The sequence below is a fragment of the Pteropus vampyrus genome, unplaced genomic scaffold, assembly GCF_000151845.1.
Source record: "Pteropus vampyrus isolate Shadow unplaced genomic scaffold, Pvam_2.0 Scaffold18, whole genome shotgun sequence".
Classification (NCBI taxonomy): domain Eukaryota; kingdom Metazoa; phylum Chordata; class Mammalia; order Chiroptera; family Pteropodidae; genus Pteropus; species Pteropus vampyrus.
This window is the reverse complement of record NW_011888799.1, coordinates 6,609,218-6,617,866: the sequence shown is the minus strand read 5'-3', so window position 1 is coordinate 6,617,866 and position 8,649 is coordinate 6,609,218.

Below are 8,649 nucleotides of genomic sequence, written 5' to 3'. Positions count from 1 at the left end.
ACATTGAGCAATTATATAAAATGAAGAGGAACAATTATATATAACGAAGAGGAACAAAGAAGAGAAACCACGGCAAGAAGGATCTCAGCACAAGGAAGAACTTTCCAGTTGTCTTTTATACCGCACCCAGAGAGGCAGTCTCCTCTCTAAGGATATAAAGCCTCTGCTTAGCATCTCCCGCAGGCGTCTGTGTGATATGGCCCTTGCCTGCCTCCTCTCCCCACTGCCACCCAGAACTCAAAGCCTAACACTAACTTAATTGCTCTCAGAATGGACTTCTCAGCACCCACAGATTTGAGACCATCTGCGCAACTCCTCCCCGCCATCCACCCTCCCTCTCCTCCCCCAAGGACCACTGAATTTTCACAAGCAAAACAAGCAAAATACTGTGTTTTAATGTCTTCCTTTCCCATTTTTCATGTGAACTTCTCCCTACAGTCTCACCATACAGTTAAATGGTGACATCATGTACCCAAATTACGGATGATTCCTCCCAAGGGTATCTAGTCCTTTCACTTTAAATAATAATACTGTCATGAACATCTTTGCTCAATAGTTGAGCGAATATTATTCCTGAATATATTTGTTATTGTTCTTTCAAACTTATGTAGATACTAGAGAGCTTAATGATATGAAATTTCATTTCAAATTACAGTCATCCTTTGATATCTGCAGGGGGATTGGTTCCAGGACCACCTCCTTGGATACCAAAATCCAAGATGCTCAAGTCCCTTATATAAAATGGTATAGTATTGGCATAGAACATACACACATCCTCCCATATACTCTAAATTATCTCTAGATTACTTATAATATCTAACACAATGTAAATGCTATGTGAATAATTTTTATACTATATTGTTTAGGGAATAATGACAAGAAAAAAAAATCTGTGCATGTTCAATAGAGATGCAACCTCCATAGGCCTAACTACATAGTACTTGTCAGCAACAACGTAACTTTTTTTGAATATTTTCCATCTGCGGTTGGGTGGATCCAAGGATGCAGAACTTGCGGATATAGAAGGATGACTGTATTCCTAACTTCACCACGCTGGTGCCTTCACAGAGTTTCTCAAATAATGAATACGTGTCATACAACTGTCCTTTGGAGTTATGTGACATTTTGAAGTTTTTTAGTGTTAAAATAGGGTTTCCCAGCTCAAAATGGTTGGGTACCTATACATGATGATAACCAACCATTGCTGCACACAAGTAGTCCTCGAATCAGGTTAGTATTCCGTTCTGGAAAATATTATGTAAATCCATTTTTACATACGTCAGAACTCTTTCATATCTGGAGATAAACAAAGTCGGTATCTGTTTGACAGCAGTATAAACACAAGAGAGAGGAGAGAAACCTGCCTCTTGAGGGTGCCACCGGTTCTCCTTGCTGGTGAAAAAGGGTTACTTCGGAACTTTTGCCAGACCCGTTTACACCCGTCAGGCAGCGCGCTCTCTTGCCAAGGCCGCTGGAAAAGCTTGACTCATGCTGAGTTTACATAAGTTGGCCTTACATAAGTGTATACCTATAAAGACAGTGGAAGGTACAAGGAGAAATGTAAATAGCCGGGATTATGGGTGTGAGTTTAATTCGGGGTATATGATATTGCAGGACCGCTTTAAAAATAATTTAAGCACACTCAAAATCAAGCTTGGGCAGAATGCCTACTATGCACCCAGCGTTGTGGAGGGGTTGTCAGATAATTAAGAGATGTTATGAGTTGGTCCCTGCCTTAACAAAGCTTATAATCAAGTTGTGGGAAAGGGCTCTAGATTCCGCTAAAGCTGGCTCCCATCCACCTCCCACTCAGCTGGGCCGGGGGTTCAGGCCACTGTTTGCTCATTCTGAAGACCCCTCGATCTCTTCCGCATTACTCCCTAGCCAAGCCTTCCCCTCATACTGTCCCCCAGCTTGTCCCCACAAAAGAATAATCTTCTTCATGTTTGGAGCATTCTTTTGCATGTCACTGATATTCTTAGCTATGACAATGTCAAAAGTGCCCCCATTTCCCCTCCCTCAGTTTCTTTCTTTGCCTTCCCAGTATCTTTGAGAGGCTCCAATGTTTCTGACGTCTATCTGTCCCCAGCCTCCTCCCCAAACACAGTCCAGGGGGACTCAGAATGGAGAGGGGAAGAGGGAGGGACAGACAGGCCTCCACCATCTGTATGTTCTCAGCAATCAGTCCTCCCCCAACGCCTCTCGAGCTGGGGGGTGGGGGGTGACTGCTGAGTCAGGATATTCCTCACATTCCCTCCTTTCTCCTCTGCCAGCCCAAATGCCTCAAACTCTGCCTCTGAGTGACTGTCCTCAGCTGAGTGGCTGCTCTCCCTACCCTGACCCCAGCCCAAGACCAGCCCTCCTCCCTCACACCCCAGGGGAGGCCATAGAAGGGAGGTCACACTGCCCGCTTTCCACTGGGGCCCTGCTGGGAGGAGGGGTGCAGAGGCCACACTGCCTCCTACTGCCCCTATTTCCCTCTCTCACCCCGGCTCCATCTCCCCCGACCAGCTTTACACACAGAATGTGCTGCCACTGGTCAAGAAAGGAGAACAAAGGTAGTGGGGAACCAGGAACAGCTCCCGCCCCAACACACACAGCCAACTGGGCACCACACAGGGGTATAGTCACCCCTTCAGTGTAACATCGTTGGAAGAGCCTCCAGTGTGCTGAGGCAAGCCTAAGAGGGAGGCCCCAAGAAAGACTTCCAATCCCAGGGAACCCCCAGTCTGAAGAGAGGGCCTGCCCTGTCCTCAGGGAGCCGCTAGTCTGAGAGGAAGACCCCCCCGAAGACTGGTGGACAAGGAAAGGAAGCTGTTCCTTCTCACTAACATATACTAATATATAAATAAACAAAGACTCAGAAGTTCAATGGCAGAGCTATGTGAGTGAGCCTAGAAGGGGTAAAAAGCTTGGGGATAATCAGCGGTTTAAGTCTAAACAGGAAAGGAAGGCTTTCTGGAAGAGGAGAGCTTGGGAGACAGAGAAACTTTCTGGAGACTCGGAAGTATGCAAGGAGGACAAGGTGAGTGAGAAGGCCCAGGACAGAAAGAAGGCCTTCCTAGGGCAGTGGGGCTGAGAATAAGCACTGGACAGGAAGTAGGAGTCCCAGGCTCCGTTCCAGGGCCCCGCCCCTTTCTGGTCACAGACCCCCTCCTCCATACAACATGGAGTTTGGCCATAGGACTCGTAGGGTCCCTCCGGCAGAGTGAGTGACAGACCCCCAGGCTCAACTTAATGCTCTGCCGTCGAATAAGGAATCTGCATTTTCATTTTGCGCTGGGTCCACAGATTACATAGCAATCTTGCCCCCCAGTTTGAAAGGTCTATTTTCCTCCTTGTGTCTTCTCCGCTGGAGAAGCCTTAGTGGGGAGGAAAGCAGGAGGGCGGAACTGCTCCCTGAGGCCGCAGCCGGAGTCCTGGCTCCTGGCACATACAGGTCCCCTGCCTGACCCTTGGCAGCCAGCAGCAGCCCACTCAGCCCACAAATGGCCTCATCTCTTGGAGGGCCCAGCAGGATCATTTCACAACCGTGTGCACTCAACGGAACCTGTTCTTGGAAAGCTGGGGACGGGACAGCTCAGTCCTGGGTGTGGGAAACGCCTGGACCCCTGAGGTCCGTACTTGAACAATAAACAACAGAGGGCCTGCTTGAGTAGGAGGGGGTGCGGGGACAGGATTGATTTAGTACTCTGTGGCTGAGGGTAGACAAGGGTGTCCCAGACAGCTTCCACACAGCTTCCGTCCCTCAAGGGGACTATCCCAATCCAAGGGGGGCACAGTATACATCCCCACTGGAGGAGGCTCGGATTTAAGGATTTGAGGCATGAGAAATGTGGTGTGACAGGGGAGGACATTGTAGCCCAGTGGGCTGAGAGGGGACTCTGAGGGCAGGGCCACCCCCAGTGCCCGTCATAGTGCCTAGTTCCCATGAGCACACCACATGGGTTTGGGAGATAAAAGCTCAGAATTTAAAGTCAGGGGCGGCAGTATCCTACAGACATCCTAGGTGACCTAATCTTGCACAGCTGGCATCTGGCCACCTGAGCCGAGACACAAAGACAAGAGAGAAGCCCAGACCACAGGAGGCCAAATTTGCAGGGTACGGACTATGTCTTGAGTACACTAAGAAATAAGGCACAGGAGCTGAGTTGGGGGCAGGCATTCTCAGAGAAGGCTTCCTGGAGAAGAGCTCGAAAACCCTTTGTAATGAAGGGGAAGGAATGAGGCTTTGCACAGAACGGGGCTGAGAGTGTCATGGTAAAGAGAACAGACTCTACAAAGGCCCAGGAGCATCTGGGTAACGAAGACCCCTTTCCTTGTGTGGGCGAGACGGTGGATGGTAAGAAGGAGGGAGGAGCTGATACTTCTCTGGCTGATCCATGGAAAAAAGCCCCTGAAGAGGGGTCAGGGCCAACCCGCCTTTGATGTGCCAATTCGAATAGCTGAGACCTGGATGTTCTTAAGGGGGGCCGTTGAGGGGGGCATGTGAGAGATATTGGAAGAGGAGGGGACTAAGCACAGTTACTGTGAAGGCACAGGTGCTGAATAAATGTCTAGATGAATGAGTTGATTGCATATTGATTAATTGATCAATAGGGGCAATGAGTCTGGGGCAGCACTTTTGTGAGAGACTGGCAAATGCAATCTTTGAGCTCAGCCCCCTACTGAGGGCTCCCCAGGGACCATAGTTACACTGTAGATTTCACCCATGAAGTAGAGCCCTTCTAAACTTCCTCCTCAGTTCTCCTGGCTCCTCTGGTCTAGCTACTTGTGTTCTCAGGGACCTTAGCCTCTAGACAATACAAAATTAACAAAAAGCACTTTCATATACATATAAAATTCATGTACATATAATAGCAACAGCAATAATAGTGAACATTTAGTGATCTTTTACTATGCGCCAGTCACCATGCTGATTGCGTGACACGTCTAATCTGGTAAATCTCAGAACACCCCTTCTAAGTAAACACTATTAGATGCAGAGAAAATGTGTCCAAGAGAAATGTTTTTAACTTTAGTTTGGTTCTCTGACACACATTTTTCACATTTGAACATCTCTGAAATCACAATGTGCCTTGTAATCATTAACAAGAAGGCACTGTGTCATAGTTTAATTAACAGTGTTCTTTCTTCTTGGTGGTAGGTAATTGAATTGCATGTCTTGCTTTCGATGAAATAGAGTTGATTATGTTCATGGTCTGTATTACTGACCACCTGCCCCTTTCAATCAACAGTAGATGCTATACAGAGCCTGTTTGTCTGTCCCAAGCCTGTTTTCAGGGGTTGGAGACTGGGTCTTGGTCATCAGCCTAGAAGCTGCCTGCGGACAGGCTGTCTTCCCTCCCTGGAGCTCCCAGCAGGCCCCAGCCCAGCACGCCCACCTAGGGAGCCCCATAGACATGGAGGATGGGTGGACACAGAGAACCTTGGGCTTCTCAAGCCCTTTTTTGGCAGCAAAGAAAGAAGAGCCCTGGGAAGCTATTCTCAGCAGCCCTGGGAGAAATGGAGGTAAAAGGGAAGGAACAGGGTTGCTCCACACCACCAGGAAGCTCTGGGCCAGTGGAAACAACGCAGGCCAGCACTAGGCCATCAGGACCAGGAGCCAATTGCAAAGGCTGGCCCCAGGCTCCTCCAGCACTTGCCATGCTTACCTGCCAAAGTATATTCCCCCTGGCTTTTCCCTCTGCCCTCATGCTCGCCCCAGGAGGAGAGGCAAGAGCCAGTAAGGAGTGATCTGCCCCATTGGAGAGCTGAAGAAACTAAGACCCGAGGGCACCCAGCCTGACTCCTGGGCCCTCGCTGCTCTGCTCCAGCAGAGGTGCTGAACTGGGTGCCCGTGCCTGCCCTCTAGGCACCTCTCAGCAGGGGATCTCCGGGGTGGCAGGGGGCAAGGGGAAGGGAGAAGTGTCTCTTGCCAGGGACTCTCCCACTTGGTCAGAACATCACCACCACCTCCTCCTCTTTTCCCTCTTTTCCCAGGACTCCTCCCCTCCGAGGCCTGTCTTCTCCCTCCTCCACTTCCCAGAAGCTCCATCCTGGAGTCCTGGTGGCCCCCAGTTGCCCACTAACCACTCAGTCAGGTGCTCAGGCCCAGCCTGGTTGGTGGGGGAAGGGAGAAGGGACAGAGAAATCAACACTTGACCCCTCCCCACCAGACCTGAGGGTGGAGGCCTCTGAATCTGTATTGCTGGAGGATTAATGAGGACCAGGGACTTACAGGTTAGGGAAGGAGCTTTCATCCAGGCCTGGGTGGGGGAGGGGGCCCTGGATCCTGTGCTAGTTTTCCCAAGCCCACTCTCTCAGCACCACCTTCTCTCTCCCCTGCCTTTGGAGGATCACTGATTGATCCTGCTGGGGTACAGGTGGGAGGCCAAAAAATGGCTGCCCCTCCCTGTCCATGGCCCACCAAGACTCTCAGCCAAGGCCTGCGAGAGCCACACGTGCTCAGAATCCCCACTCACAGCTGTGTGGGCCTTAAAGACAAGGCCAATCCCTCCTGCTCATCTTATGCCATGTACCTCTGCAGGCCAGGTTCAGAAGCACCTTCCCCTCTTTCTTTGCCTCCTGCTGTGGCCCTTGGACAGTCAATGGCTTCTGGCAAAGGGATGGGAGGGTGAAGTGTGCACACACAGGAACCCAGGTGCTGCCTGGGGTGACACTGAACTTAGCCCCACATGCAAATGGAGTTGGCGAAAGAAGAGCATGTCCAGGCTTAGGGCCTTCGGTCGGGGACTAAAGACTCAAGTCCCAAGACTGGAGCTAGAACCGGGGAATTGGGATTCCTGGGATCTGAGTGATAATGACCCTCCACTTCTCAGAGAGAAATCGGCCCCTAAGATTAGAGGGGGCAAGGCCCACTTACAGGGGCTGGACCCCAGGGACAGAATCTTCAGCTCAAAGGCTCTCAGAGATGGGAGGAGTCTTGGAGATCAGTATACACCACTCCTTATGTTACAGCCTGGGAGACTGAAAGGACTTGTTCAAGTCCCCAGAGAGTTAGGAGTGGGTCAGAAATCCACCTGGATCTCCTAACTGCCAGCCTAGTGCAACTAACCCATAATAATGCTAAGAACTATACAGATAGTAACTCAAATAATTCCTTTTATGAGGAAACTAAGTTCCAGAGAAACCTAGTAACTTGCTGGAAATCACACCCAGGAGTCTGGCTATAGAGCTTAGAAACGTCTGGTTCGCAATTTTCTCTTCAGGTTGCATCATGGTTATAAGGACTGAATTTTGAAGTTGGAGCTGATTGACTCTGGGGATGCAGGGGTGCAGAAACTGGAAGGGTTACCCAGGAGTTGTGGGGGTGTCCACCTGGCTTGGGCACAGAGCTGGTCCCTACACTGCCAGGACCATCCCAATCCTCACCTGGAGGACCCAAGGCCGGTGGGCTGATCTGGCATGCCCATCTCCAGCCTGCAGACTTCTACCTCAGTGCCAGTCCTCCCTGCCCTCCCTGCCACGTTGTGAATAGAGCTGCTGAGCCTGCACTTAGCTGCCTTGACCCCTCTGCCCCATTTCAGCCAATCTCTAGTGATGTGAGGACACACCAGGTAACATGAAGAAGGTGACTCTGCAAACACTAACCTAGGCACAGTGCCAAGTCCCATAAGAGACATAGCTTCTCACAAGTGTATTTCTAGGATCCTGCACAAGGCCTGGCTTTCAAAGACACTCAGAAACTGCTGCATGAATGACTGAGAAACAGAGATCAATGAGGCATGGACCTGCCCTCCAAGAGCGACAATCTGATGGGAGAGTCAGTTATGTAGACCATTAATTATAACACAAGACAGACCAAATACAGTATCAATGGAGAGAAATTAATTTCAACTGCGGAACTTGGGAATTCTTCATGGGGGAGGCAGAGTCTGAGCTTTGTAATAATAATGATAATAATGATAATGATGATGGCTTGTACTTATTGGATGTGTTTGGTACACTTCTCAGTGATTTTTATGCATAACACATTTATTCTTCATACTATCAGCAGATGTAGATACTATTAATACGCCCATTTTACAAATGAGGAAACTGAGGCTCAAAGTAACTTTCCCTAAGTCACACAGCTGTAATAAATGACAGAGCCACAATCTTAACCCAACTGTGACTCAGAGGGATAGGTGAGATTTTTACATTTATCCATTTGACATTCACTTAACAATTATTTATTGAACTGCTGCTCTGTGCCAGGCAGTCAGAGGTTAACTGACCACAGAACCAAGCCCTACAGGTGATTCAACAGGACTATAAATAAACTTAACATAAGGCAGGAAGTGATGTAGGTCATAAAAGATGCACAGACAGAGCATGGAGGGAGTCCAAGGCAAAGATGATGGAGGCTTCATGGGGGAAGTGGCCTGTGAGCTGGTCTTTGAAGGATGAGTGGGGTTTGGACCCCCAGAAGTGGCAGAGGGCATCCATGCAGAGGGAACAGCTTAAGCAAAGGCACAGAGGCAGGAATGGGAGGGGCCTATATAAGAAACCATGAAAGGTACAATCTGGCCAGTTGGGGAGGTTGCAGACTGGCACCTCGTGGACCACATCCAGCCCTCAGACGTGTTCTGTCTGGCCCACCTGCACTGACCTGCACAGTGTCCTTGAAAAAGGTTCAATCTATCTTCAGAGCCAGAAGGTAAACAA